At 38.3% G+C, this 15,481-nt stretch overlaps 1 protein-coding gene across 2 annotated transcripts in view; it reads right to left on the bottom strand.

Moving 5' to 3' along the window:
- The window catches only part of LOC125242591 (protein GDAP2 homolog), a 131,962-nt gene that overhangs the window by 73,437 nt on the left and 43,044 nt on the right, over positions 1-15,481 (bottom strand). The gene's annotated exons all lie outside the window — the stretch shown is intronic.

Genomic DNA, 15,481 nt, shown 5'->3' with positions numbered 1-15,481 from the left:
TAGACTTCGCCATGTCTGGCTAAGGAAACGTGAAGTCCACATTTTAATCAATCAATCAAATATATTTATTTCGCCATCACAGGTAACAGTTAGGTGACAATATGTTATATTACGTATAATAGCCATGATGAGCCGTGTCAGGCATACAAAACATATATGACCCCGTCTTGTACGTAGTCCTAAAGAGTTATAATTGTTATAAAGTCCGCTTAGTAACTTTGACTCAAGATTTGGCAAGCGTTTCCGCTAAGCGACTAGACTTACTCGTACAAAGAAACTAGCCCAATTAGAATAAGTCCGTTTTACTTTTTTAGCCGCTCAGAGGCTAAAGAAGTCTCCTATTTTATATTTAATCTTTCATTGAATTTGTCTTAGAAAATTGTGAGAAAATATAAAACCCAAAATACACCTTACTATGAACCAGGAACCTGGGCGTTCAACGACCTACGATTTCAAAGCTTTTTATTTAAATTTAGCAACATCATCCTTCTTACGTTATCCCGGCGTTCGTCGCGGCTCATGAGAACCTGGGCTCCGCTTTGACAACTAATCCCGAGATTTGGCGTAGGCACTAGTTTTACGAAAGCGACTGCCATCTGACTTTCCAAGTTCCAATCTGAAGGGTAACTAAGGCCTTATTGGAATTAGTCCGATTTCCTCGCGACTTTTTCTTCACCGAAAAGCGACTTTTATTTAAATTAAGACATAAAAATGAAAAACGAGAGCATGTCAAGCCGCGGCCGGCAGTTGAGCATCCTCGTTTAATACAAGCACCTGCACTTGTAAAACGAAACGTAAGACGAACTTGAGCGGAATATTTTCTTTAAAATTTTTGCAGTCTTTGAAGTGACATGACGTCTTTAGGCCTCGGAGTTTTATCATGAGTTTTTCATGTTTTAGAATATGTTACTCAATAGTATTCTCGTCGGCGCCGTCAAACGCACAAATACTCGCGACTCGTCTCAAATCGCCCATAAGCCGAGTGAAGGTGTTAGTCTCACATCGGTTAACCGACCGACTGTTGAAATTGTCATGTCTTACGGATAACGCATACTTATAATTTTTGAACCGTGGCGCTGTTCATTTTCTCCCTGCAAAACTTACAAGGGTGTCTTTCAGGCAATAAAACATGGTGACTTAAATCGCTACAGTAAATTTCACTTTTCGATAGAGCCACACGTTGTATGATAAGTAGTTTAGTAAAATTAACACATTATATCAAACAATTTTTTATATAAAGTAGTCTTTATGTAGACTTACAATCTCAGCAGAATCTTTACTAACCTTAACGAAACAAAGAAAATTAGGTAAATATTCTGAAAAGCTAACTTGGAAGAAAGAGTTTCATTTGAATGGTTATTCTCATTAAAAGTTTTCGTGTTCCAATGACAGCGCTTCCTCCAAATAGGGTGAAATGGGCGGAAATCATTTTCGGCGATACCCTACCCTATTCACCCCATTAGACAAACTCAGAATGGCACCGGTCATAGAGAAACGCTAACAAGATTGACCCAAATTTACCCGAGGTACAGTCAACCAATTGGAACCTTAGGCCACTGTAGAACTATGTCGCAGTGACGTTATAAATCAAATTGTAAGAAATCTCTTACTGCTTGTCATTTTGACATGGTTGTAGAGTGGCCTAGGGTTCCAATTGGTTGACTGTACAGTTGCCATCATACCTATCAGAGCAGACGTTAAAAATATGTGAACAGCATTTATTATAAATAATAAGGTTTGTGTTTAGTTCTTTTTAAGGGTTTTTTTGTTACTCAAATTTGTTACACGAAGTGAGTAAAATTTCGACATCAGACTTCGGTCAGAAGTTTACAGTATGGTATAAACTAGCTACGGGCCCTCCGTAGCTAGTTTATACCTGCCATACTGTAAACCTTTGCTTTTGCTATATTTTCCGGACAATACTTATATTTATGTGGACAAATAGAAATACGTATGTATATATTGTATATTTATTAAATTTGTACCATTTACCAAACTGTAGGTCTAATTTGAAATTCTTAAAAAGATTGTTCTTAAAATATCTATACGACTGTTTGTTTCTAAATAAAAGAAAAAAAAATATTTATATGAATGTCGATGTATACCAATTCTTATTCTTAATTTTCTTTTACGGAAAAGTAAGCAATAAAGATTTTGATTGATTGTACCAGGAGGATAGGAGTAGACAGAAGTAATCGCTTTATATGAATCCTTTGTTTTAACAAATGTAGTTGTAGGTATATGTGAATATCTGACGTCGGAAACAGTCCCGTGACGTCATCGCTTGCATTAGTCCTTTCTCGCTTGAGCCGCAGCGAAAGAAAGAGACGGAATATTCATTCAACTCAGTGTGTGGAATGAATTTTAATTCATGACTTATGGGCACCATAAAATTATGTATGATTTGATGACAGCTTCAAAGATGAAGTACATACACATGTGCTGTTATAATCGACGTAATTGTTGATAATTATTTTTATGAGCATTAGAAAAACAAAACAAAAGACCCATTAAAGATGTACTTAAATTAATAGGCTATTGATGGACCTATTACACATTCATTGTTAAACCTATTACCTACTTACTTACCTCCCGCATTCTGATAAAAAATAAATGCAAATCTAAAGAAATATTTTTCTGAACGATAAAAGCATAAATCACAATTTCATTACAGCATAATAGGCTTATCGTGACAAGATCGAAACCGAAAAACACCCACAACTAAATTACGTAACTTGTGAAAAACCGCTTATTCTCAAGGTCACACCGAGAGATATCGATAACGTACAGAAAATTAATATTGCAATCATTTCAAATCCTCACAATTTAAATTGTTAAAAAAGACACTTAAAAAAATAAAATTTGCTATAAATCGATCCCAGCACCTCCACCATCTTAAACACGTTTTAAAAAAAGAGCAATTAAAATTTCGAATCCTACCTTTAATCGTCATCCCGTTCCACGCACAAAACTCAAACGCGATAGTCCCGGACGACGGACGGTCGCGGAGTGTGGCCTCCAAACGAAACACACCCCCTGACGGGGGAGTGACGTCACACGGTCGTCGAACCTCGCAACTGGGTCACGAGATCGGAGTGGTCGATCTCGAACCCTTGTTACGGGATGCGGGATTACCTAACCGAGGGCTAGGGTTTTTAAAAGTCGGCGTAAGTTTAAGGAAGGAAATGCTTTTGCACGGTGCCAGAACTCGTAAGCGACTTTTATTATTAGGTATATAGCAGTATTTGATTGGTGTATTATATTGTCTATCCTCCACAGTTCGCAATCCGAAAAAATATTCTGAATTAGGTAGGTACTTGTTAACTAGAGGATGACTTGTTGAAAAGTTTGTATGGTGAACGAAATTTTTTGTGAAATAAAAACTTCCTGCCTCGGGTTCTTTATAATCGGGTTCTTCCTGCCTCGGATAACTTTGGAATGTGTCGAATTCACTTCTCTGACGACTAAGCACAACTCGCACTCTCGCAAGCGGGTTCATACTTTAAGCTGCACTAGAAGTAAGGACTCGAACGCGAGAACGCAAGCTGCGCTAGACCGCCTAGTGTTCCAAATGTCCTTGAAGACGATAATCGATCAACTACGTGTATAAACTTTACGAAATCGATTAAAATTGTTGCCGTCGGTAACTAGAATCGGTTGACAACTGCATAACAACAGCTACTAAACATTTTGCTGGTAGTACAAAATGAACTGACATATATCGGTTACACATACGAATGAGTTCTTGATTGCATATTCTAAAGCAATTTGTCAATATCAGCCCATTTCTATTTTATGTGGAAATGGGGTTGGATAAAGCGGCCGGGATTTCCGGAAACGAGGGGTCGGATTATCCCACACTCGTAAAACGGATCCCGCACCCGCATCTCTAAGGGCCCATTTACACGGTGCGAACTCGCATGAGTTTCATTACATTGCAATATTTGAAAGGCGGGTTCACATAGAGCACAGAGCTATGTCCAAATCAGACGTACCTCGTGCCGAGGCGGGTTGCTCGACCGATAAAAATGGTTGCGGATCTTCGGCATGTCTGCTTTAGCTGTTTGCCGAACGTTCTTCGCTCGGTGTGGACCTACTTATTAGTGTGATGAATCGAACCTTGCTCGCGTTTTTACTAAACGCGAGCAAGGTTCGATTCAAAGATAGAACAAAGAAGAAGGAAAGATAAATTCGATATTTAAAAATATTCTACTTATCCTAGTATCCTACCGACTGCGCCATGCAATATTAGTATTTCAAACAAACTACAACCATAATATTGTCTTCGGTTACCGCGGTAGTTACTCATGAAATAGAACTATGGAAACGGATTACATCGCGTATAATGAATTTAAAATTCATCCCGACGTTTCGAACGCTGTAAAGAGTTCGAAACGTCGGGATGAATTTTAAATTCATTATACGCGATTTAATCCGTTTCCATAAACTACAACCATGTCTAGTTTCATCTATGAATGATTTCTTCGTCACGATATATCAACGATATATCAATGAAACTGAAAAATCATCGATACGATACAATAAAAGTCAAAGACAAACTACACACACTTAACATCCGTTAGATTAATTTGCAGCAAAAAATACGTACAATCAATAATACAGTCAACATTCTGACTCTTACAGAATCTCGGCATCTGAAATATACAGAAATTCTGCCAAATGTTCAACAGTCTGTCAACGACAGACTCTTCAAGTGTTTCAACAATCGGTTTAGTTGCCAGGCCTCGTAGCCAAAGTGCCAATCGTCTGCGCACCGCAGCAAACCAAAACTATCGTGGTCGCACTAATTAGCTGTTTCAAAGAGAGTTAGAGACGTTAGGTTAGGACAGTAAAGACGGTAGTTATAAATAATCGTTACGCCTTCAGATCCAATTATTTTTTGCCACCATTTTTTTTGCTGTAAAAAACGGCGTAAGAGCGTTAGCTTAGCAGTAAATTATATTATCGTAGTCGTAAAGTGCTACGAACTCGCTCGTAGCATAGTTTTCCTGCTTTGTAGCAAAAACGGTTCGTAGACTCGTGACGAGCCTTTGCATACAGACTGAAATTAGCCGCCAGTCGATATTAACCCCTGCACCTTACTTATATCATTATCACGTCTATATCCTTTATCTATTTGGTTAGTTTGTTTTTCCTGGCTGTTTTAAATGTGTTGTAATCTCTGGTTGAATTGTAGAAACATGATGCAAACTAGTTTTCGAAGTAAAATAGAAACCTTTGGTGAAAGGGAACTCTCTAGAGGCATGAAAGGACCTGCCGTGTTGTAGTATACTTATGTACATTTATGTAGGAAGTAGTTGTGTTTATGTTGTAAGAGTATAATTATTTTAGTACACTTAAACCGGTGGGACTTGAATTTCAAAATTGTAGCACAGCATATAAATTTATTTATGTAGGTAAATTCACTTCTATAATATTGGGCACGTTATTCGTAGAGGAAGCTTGGATCCCAGTTAGATATTTTTTGTCGTAGAAAAGCGCAATTCGGTGCCTCAAGGTCAAAGTACGAGTAGGTATACTAGGTATACTAAAAAAACTCATTTATTACTTTTAAATACACATTCGTTTGCTCGCAAACCACATTGTAGTTTAGCCCGATTATGTCATGGCGCTGAGCCTTTTTGGGATTTATCCGGTTTCCTCACGATGTTATCAATCGAAAAGAAAATAGTAAATATGAAAAGATTTATCCCCTGATTGAACTAGCAATGACCAGAATGAAAGACGCACTATCATTCGTATCACTAGGTTAACCAGCGTTATCGTAATTTAGTATTTGACAAAAGCGCACTTTATTTTAAATCTCTCACATATTTTTTCCTGGAAGTAAACCGTAACCTTCACCAGATAAGTTGGTTACTGTAACTAAGTTCCTGTCGCCGCCAGATCGCGTCCGAGTTTTCCAACTCGCGAACGAGTAGGTACGCCACACTTTAGAAGTTTTCAGGATGATATTTGAATTTCCTGTTCAGCTATGATGTTAAAAAAAAAAGCGCGTTACAAAACACGTAGAAACTAAAAAGCAAAAAATAATAAACCTTTGAATTCAGATTTCTTATCGTATTGCAATAATCTAAACATCCAAATTATAAACAAATCAATTATTTTTGTAGTCGGTGCCAGACCTGTTCGTCGCCTTGCTATATTGCCTGTTTGGCCCCACCCAACCATACTCAGGCTGGCCCCGACTCCAAAAATAATTGATTTGTTTATAATTTGGATGTTTAGATTATTGCAATACGATAAGAAATCTGAATTCAAAGGTTTATTATTTTTTGCTTTTTAGTTTCTACGTGTTTTGTAACGCGCTTTTTTTTGAAGGCGGTTTTATTTTTTGTTAAAAAGTTAATTTATTTGTTGATTTTTAGTGGTTCCTATTGATATTATATGTATCAATCCGAATATATGTACAGTAGTGAAAGAATTATCCTTTAACTCCTAACCATTGAGGAGTTGACCTTCCATCATCAGCTCAGCCACATAAAATTATTACCATCAGGCGTAAATACTGGTGTACCTTTGAAAAATACATTAAAAACATTACATGTGCCTATAACATTTGAAGAGTTCCCTCGATTTCTCCAAGATCCCATCATCAGACCCCGACTTGGTGCCAATGGGACCATCTCGGGGTTATACCCGTTCGATCAAAAAAAAAATTTTGAAAATCGGTCCACGATTCTCGGAGATATCGAGTAACATACATACAAAAAAAAAAAAAAAAAAAAAATCAGTCGAATTGAGAACCTCCTCCTTTTTTGAAGTCGGTTAAAAATTACGACACCTACAATATGTAAGTTTTCACAAAACCTCACTAATTAAGTACCTTTTTGGGGTAATCTTATGCTAGTCGACCTAACTTTACATCCAGTAAGTACGTTCAATTAGGCTTGTGTTGTGTTTAACGCGACGAAATTCGCACACCGTGCAGTGCTGCTGAAAAATTGAAATTAGGCATTATTGTTTACTAGCTTTTGCCCGCGGCTTCGCTTGCGTTAGAAAGTGACAATGTCATGTCAATCTCCATCCCTTCAACTATCTCCACCCAAAAAATCACGTCAATTCGTAGCTCCGTTTTGCCGTGAAAGACGGACAAACAAACAGACACACACTTTCCCATTTATAATATTAGTATGGATTTGTGTGACGAGCACAGATATTTGTTTCTGAGTCATGGATGTTTTCTATATATTTGTATATTATGTATTTCATTGTCTGAGTACCCAAAACACAAGCCTTTGTGTGCTTAGCGTGGGTCTCGTTCTATCGGTGTAAAAAAATGTCCAATATAATAATATAGGAATTTATGTTGTAAGAAAGGGGGTGAAATTATCTAAATCCCGGGCGTTTTCCCGAACCTTGGAAATAACATTGTCACCCTACCCATTATTGTTCCTTCGCATACGCTCGATGTATTGGATTTAGTTTTCTTATTTAACTTTGAAATAGTTTCTTTGTAAATGCAATGTCAAGACTGTCGGGTCGGAAAGTTTTGAAAAATAGCAGGTTATATAATATTCAAGTACAAAGAATACATACAGATTTGAATACGGGGTACCTACTGTTTCCCGCCTCTTATAGATTTTTATCAAAACAATAATTTGTCTGAGTACCTACAACACAAGCCTACTTGAGCTTTTTTTGTTAAACTACGTCGGTGGCAAACAAGCATACGGTCCGCGTGATGGAAAGCGGTCACCGTAACCTATGGACACCTGCAACTCAATGCCATAGGTGTCACATGCGCGTTGCCGACCCATTAAAAACTTGTACACTCCCTTTTGCTGTGTTGAGTACACAGCAAAAAGGAGTGTACAAGTCCTAAGGACGATACGGGTTGCCGACTACTCAAAGGACAATAGACGGAACAAATTAGTTCCGTAGGTCCTCCCATCATCAGCACACCGCACCCTCGTTGAGCTCAGGCAGCCTCACTCACCGGCAGGAACACAACACTATGAGTAGGGTCTAGTGCTAGTTTACCGTGGGACTCGGTCAATCTGTATAAGAACGTCCTATAATATTTATTTATTTATAATTGTTAACATTCCTCACAAGTTCTTCAAATTATTTTTAAAAGATAAGGACTACTATAAAATCTTGTGAAATTATTTATTTATCAAGCCGTTTACATATGTCTGGTAAACAGAGGACATTGGTGTAAGGTTTGAATTTGGCTCTGGACACTGGATGCCTTGGTAATGTTTTTATTTGTTGGTCCTTGCTTTATCCCGGCATCCTCTACGGCTCATGGGAGACTGGGGTCCGTTTTGACAACTAACAAGGTCCGGTTCGGGACCGGGACATCTACCCTATACTTATATGGTATTGATTTCGTCAGTTGTCGACAACCTTTGTGCCCATTTACTGCCAACTCACTGCCTTAATATTACATCAGTGTCATTCACGCATTGCACCACTGTTTGCATTTGGCTTTTGTTTCGGTAATAATTACGACTACAGCGCCAACGTGAGAAACCTCTTTTTTTTTTTTTTTTTTTTTTTTTTTATGGGATAGGAGGCAAACGAGCAGACAGGTCGCCTGATGGTAAGCGATCACCGCCGCCCATGGACACCCGAAACACCAGAGGTGTTGGAGGTGCGTTGCCGGCCTTTAAGATGGGTGTACGCTCTTTTCTTGAAGATTTGAAGGTCGTATCGGTCCGGAAATACCGCAGGCGACAATTCATTCCACAGTTTAGCTGTGCGGGGCAGGAAGTTTCTGGAGAAACGCACAGTTGAGGACTGCCAGCCATCTAGATGATGACGATGGAAATGTTGTCGCGTAGGGCGATGGCGGAAAGAAGCGGTAGGGATTAATCCGAACAATTCCTCGGAGCACTCCCCGTTATACATGCGATAGAAAATGCAGAGCGAGGCCACATCTCTACGCAGCGCCAAGGGGTCAAGCCGATCGGAGATATGCTGGCAGTTGACAATTCGAGTCGCTCGTCGTTGGATGCGGTCCAGAGGGAGAAGCTGGTACTGAGGTGCCCCTGCCCATAGATGAGAACAGTACTCCATGTGTGGGCGAACCTGCGCCTTATAGAGCTGAAGGCGGTGGGCTGGAGTGAAATACTGTCTCGATCTATTGAGCACACCCAGCTTTTTTGAGGCCAGTTTGGCCTTACCTTCTAAATGACCGCGAAACTGGACTGCACTCGAAATGTCAACGCCTAGAATTCCTATACTGGCTGTGGCAGTGAGGGGAGTGCTCTCAAAAAAAAAGGGTGATGCGACAAACTCTAACTTTTTTTAGCGTGCAGGCACTAATTATCATAACTCAGGGTACAGTGTGAATGGATACACGAAATCCAACTCACAATTAGTCATTTTTGTTTTATGTTTTGTAAAGGAGAACCCAAAAAGTAGCAGTGAAATGTCCTTTGGCTAAATAGGTGTGTTTCAAATATTATAGAAATTAATAGGTATGTAATGTAGTAAGTATTTTAACTGAAAATAATACATGGTAAGTAGACTCGTTTGTTAGACCTGAATGTTTTTTTTTACTTTATCGAGACGTGAAAAGTGAAATTCCATGTTTATTTATCGCACGCAAGATCAATAGAGTGAGAGAATTTTCGATTTAGTGATAGCCTTTCTGGGTCAGTTCTAGACTCATAAAATAAAAGTAAAAAGTACCTTAAAAATGCGATTAACTTTACCACAGCAAATCAGAAATGCAATCAGTATGCAGTTGCGCAGTCGGAATCTGAATTTAAACCTTTAGCACACAGAATAATCATACTATGATGTCACATTTCATCTATGATGTTGCTTATGTCCATGGGCGGCGATGACTGCTCCCACCAGGCGGCTCGTTTGCTGCCTATTTTGGAAAAAATAAATGTTACATATCATCTCTGTGGACTCTGCTACTATTTTAGTAAATGTCTGCGGTCTACCATGTAATATATCTAATTTGTTTTATACATACACCGTAAATTGGATACGACCGCAAATATATTTGTTTCTAAGAATAGTTGTTTGAAACAAAGCCAGCCTCAAAGGATCTAATAAGATATCACGACTATCCAAAAAAAAAATAGAGTGTACCTATTGCTTTTTTGTCAACTGCATTAGGTATACGATGTAAACAAGTGAGCATAATACACCGAGCGTCTTTTCTTATCGACCTATACGTAGGTAATCTCGACATCGAGTAAAAAACGAACTATAAGTAGTATTTGGAATCGTATCCAACAAAATCCTTTATTAAATATTCTAGCATGGGTTGGAATTCACAATATAATACATTAGCAACGCAGTTTGTAACGCTGCCAATGCCCTCATTCTGGTAAGTTAATACTAGAACGCGTAGGCTACCCAAACTATGTTAGCCAAGTATTTTCACAGATTTATGTCAGTCACAGTCAGACCAAGGCAGCGAATTGATAACATAAACTGTCTGTCTGTTATTTTAAACGCCAATTTCTATGAAATATATACTTCACGGTCACCAATTATCTACACGCCATAGACTATATCAAAACGAAACGAACATTTTTTATTGTCTGCGGTAAATTATGGTGGTTTGTCTGCAAAAGTTGCACACTAAGCAATAAAACAAATTGACAGATCATGATTTCTTAGTGCAAGATTAAATAAATAATTTAATCCGCGCTTATTTTTAAATCAATTTGATCGGCGATGAAAACGAAGAATTTTTCATATCTATGACAAAAGGACATTACGGACAAACGTACAATTTCAGTGACAAACGACTTACCGTATTATAACACCGGTACGCGTCTGAACAATCGCGTATACACGGAATAATAATACATACTCATAGTTGGCGTTCTTTGGCATTGTCCTCGTTCTAGCTAAGTAAATAGTAAATACACGCGTTGACAAGAGAACAATAAACGGACGGAATGGAACAATGAGGGACATTCGCTATTTCATGCTCGTTCAGGTCTGTGGACGTTGGTGATGACTGATGACAGATGGGGGCCAGTTGCAAAATATGAGACAAACATGGGGAACTGATGCGTCGACAGCAGTCAAGTCACCTTGGTATATTTCTGATTAAGTAAACCCGAAGCGAGACTATTTATAATTTGAAGTCAAAGACAACTTTGAAAAAATTATTTCCTGACGTTGAGGCCGGAGATTCTTTCGTAAGTTACCACAATCAAAGTTACTCAAACACACGTCATCCAAACCCTTGATTTGTGCGGACGTAGTGTTCAATTGTGTTCTGCTAGTCGCCGCAATGACACTGACACAGTATGTAAGCCAGTAGGGCAGTCAATAGTACTCCATAATGTATGCCCGATATCATAGTCTGCCGAATAAAACCGAGTGTCTAGGAAATTAGGCGTATCCTCGATTTAAAATAAAATCTTAGAAGTTATTTTTATAAATAATAAATCTAGTGCATTTGGAAGTTAAATTAGAAATACATAATTCACAAACCAAGAAATTAAATCATTATACAATTTTAGGTCTGGTTTTGACAATCCCGTGCCCTCAAATACATAAGAGATTATTCTTTAGTTGCCGTAATATTACAATAAATATCGACGATGACTTAAATTTCAATTCGAATAATCTGAGATCTTTGGATAGTTTCATTACATAGGCTCATAATCTTTAGACGTCTCTCATTCACTTTTGCGCATCTGTCTACATATCTATCGTTAAAATCGAATTCGGTATGTCCACTTAGATAAATTGCTAAAGTAATTAATCAATAAGCATAATTACTTAGCTTTCACGAGCTAGTTTCACTTGACCGATTAGTGCAGTCAGTATATTGTTAGCCTGTTAGGTATTCAGCGTTGAATGATGACGTTGGCTACTTTGAGATTGTGACTATTTCAGGTGGTTTTGTTCAGTGTCAATAGCTTTTTAGTGTCAAGGGCTTGGTTTTTCTGTGTTTGCAACGTTTCAGGGGTAAAATTAACTTTATTGCGGAAAAAACTGTCTCAGAATCTTAATACTACGATTGTTAGAAAAAAATAAAAATTGAATGTGCTCAGTCTTTCTAAAATAAACTGTTCTTTAGGCAAGAAACGCTGACAAAAAAGGATGCTATCCTTGCAAGTTTATGGTCCACAGAGGCCCATAACGGTTTTATTATCGTTTTTGCACTTAGATAAAACTTTACCGGTTACAGTCATGCTTCCTTATTCTTTACTCGAAAACCGATGGTAAATCTCTATAGCCTTTCTGTTATCGCTATTTTTTAGCAGCGTAGTAAGTGTAGTAACCATTTTGTAAAATCCCTAGGTTAGTTTTTTGATCGAGTGATGTTAATATTGCACACAACTAGAAGTACGAGTAAAACATCGAATTAAAGAAACTGATTCATTATCACTAGTAGAACTTCTAGTAGCTAATTCTACTAGTAGTCCACAACAATTATTACAGATACAGACCGCATGAATGATCAAAGATTCCTATTGATCTAATGTCCCTCGAGAAATGAGATGATGGAGAATATCATCATCAATCACAAGATTACAATTTTGAAAAAAAAAACTCCCGACCGCTACATAGTGGACCGATTTTCATGAAACATGGTTAAGAACACTCCCGACTAACTCAGCTTCAAACAGAAAAAACTGAATCGAAATCGGTTCATCCGTTCGGGAGCTACGATGCCACAGACAGACACACACACAGAGAGAGACAGACAGACAGACAGACACGTCAAACTTATAACACGCGTCATTTTGGCGTCGGGGGTTAAAAAATGTTCGCATTCAAACTTCTCGTTACAATACGCTTCCCTTTCCTCTACTTGTTTCAAAATATTATACTTATTGATAACGCTAGCTTGAATCAGTATCTAAGTTCAAGTGAATGGGCAAGGCTCCCGCCAATACTGGATTAAATCGTGATTCGTCCGGGAATCTCAGTCGATACTTTTCGCAGTGTCTTACCAAGTTGCCATGGCTCACGCACGAGCACGACATAACGAGGTGTGAGTGTGATTGCTTATTTTATTGCTCTGTTCTTATCGTTCCAGCTATTTGCGTGGATGAAGCGAGCAATCGAGGTTTATTGCGAGTAGGTATGGATGGAGATTGACGTTGACATACTTTATTGTGTTATATCCTATGAATGATTGCTTTGGATTCGTTTACGCAATAATAAGTGTTCACAAGAATATGTAAAGATATTAGAATGATGCTAACGCTAGTTCAAAGCAGCAGTCATCACAATATTGGCGCGACAGTATTTGTCTTTTCTAATTGTATTAATTTAATGACATAAATACGGATAGCTTATCTTGCCGCGGCGACATAATCTCGCGCCAATCATGTGCTATCCTTGCCGGTGGGATCTTTCTTGCATTAGAATGCCTAATTTTTTCGCAGATGTAACTATTGTATTGTTGAGGGTTTTCTGGTCACTATGTCGATAAATTCATCTGCCGAAGTACAATTGAAGTTCGCAGATGTAACTATTGTATTGTTGAAGGTTTTCTGGTCACTATGTCGATAAATTCATCTGCCGAAGTACAATTGAAGTCTTTAAGTATTTCTCAGCTGGCCAATATTTACGCTAAACCCGCAAGGTTTGAAAGTGGGCACCACACAGTTATCAATGAACCGGCAGCCTAATCTAAACAAGAAGCTATACGTTAAAAATCAGAACCTAACATCCAAACATGATACCTGCCGATACCGATCCTTCACCTTTCAAAGCCCATTTAGATTATAAAATCCAGTTTCCCGTACAAAGGATACTTCACTCGAATGCAAACCCATTAGCGGCATATTACATTACATATGCTTTCATCTCCTGTAACTCCACTTATCTTAATGCAGCTTAGCCCTTTTGTTCTCGATGATCTTGTTTGCGCGGATTACCATCAAGGTAGTGCAAACAACATGGTTTATTGCTGCACTTCGTATCACGGCCTTGGAAGTGCATTACGAGAAACATAGGATGCTCGTGTCAATAGTACAGATGTAGTGCGAAATGTTATTCCTTCGTATTTTTTATACCATGTCGGTGGCAAACAGGCATGTCCGCTTGGTGGAAAGCGGTCACCGTAACCTATGGACGGCTGCAACTCAAGATGCGCGTTGCCGACCCTTTAGAAACTTGAACACACCTTTTCGCTTCAATAAGAATCGCCCGGCAGGTCCGGTCCTTCCTATATCTGTGGTACTAATGCTAACAAATCGTTTATTCTCAAATTAAACCCTTTTTGCTACAACTAATTGCAGGACAGTTTGTTGGCAGTGCACTATTCCCATTCTGTACTGAACCTTGTTATTGCTTCGGAAAGATAAAGCTAACTGATGGTGAGATTATCGTGTGTGACTCATTGATGACGTATGCAGGTCTATTGTTTCCATTGACCCCGTTACAACTATCATGCTTTACAACTTTACATACTGTGTCCGATGCTACCCAATTCACGCAAGTTTAATTTAATAGTCGCACGTTCCGATTTTGTTCAATCCGTACAGTTAGTGATGTGCAAGTTGCGGAAACTTTCCAAAAAAATATTAAATTTCATGAAAAATTCACAAGAGTTTCACGAAAAATAAAGGGAATTTAAATTTATGAAATGGAAAGTTTCCATCCATACAAAGAATGGAAAGTTTCCGAAGTTTTCCTATGTGAAAATTTCAGAAATTGGAAACTATCCGTCAGCACATCAGTACGTACAACTTTAAGTTAAGTAATAAGTAGACTTTTAGTGACTAGAAGTAACATAATGAAACATCTCCTAATATACAATTATAATCAGGCATCCTTAATTTTTGGTTTGAATAGTACTGAATTGAGTAAAAATACGTTTCTTTTATCTAAACATGTATGTATTTTTTCTCAAACATGGTATGAAATATTGATGTTATGTGCCTTATAATTGGCAGTATGACGTTGCAGGTGCGGCTAGGACGATTGATAGATAATGGAATTTCATACAAACCTTGCAGGCCAAGGCCGGCAAAGTCCTCTTTTTTTAATTTCCAAACACAGATAATTGTGACATAACATCCAGGTATTTAGCCAATTAAAAAAATACTATAAGGGGCTTTATAGACGTGCCGACTGCAACTGGTACGGGCCCTAGACAATATTTGATTTTGGGTGCGTTTTCATACAAAAAAAAATTTTTTCGTTTTTTTTTATTTTTTTTTTAACTTTTTGTTTTTTTATAAGCGTATACGGGTTAACAAAGGGGAACGAAAATTCGATTATTTTTGCGCTACGACGCACCGTTTAGGAGATACAGCTATCCAAAGTTACTATTTTCAGTAGACTTTATTTATTTCATACCATGTTTGAGAAAAGCACTATACATACCTCGGCGGGAAATGGGGTTGCCCGCCTCAGAGCTATCCGGCCTCGCTTCGCTCGGCCGTCTATATGTCTTCGGCCGGCAACCCCCTTTGTCCCGGCCTCTGTAGTAATGTACTAATACAGTTTCCTATTAATTTGATCCCACGTTGACCTCGGTACTTTAATAAGTACTTTTAAGTCCATG

The sequence above is a fragment of the Leguminivora glycinivorella genome, chromosome 3, assembly GCF_023078275.1.
Source record: "Leguminivora glycinivorella isolate SPB_JAAS2020 chromosome 3, LegGlyc_1.1, whole genome shotgun sequence".
Taxonomy (NCBI): Eukaryota; Metazoa; Arthropoda; class Insecta; order Lepidoptera; family Tortricidae; genus Leguminivora; species Leguminivora glycinivorella.
The sequence above is the reverse complement of the archived record's forward strand: the minus strand, read 5'-3'. Positions and strand labels throughout refer to the sequence as shown.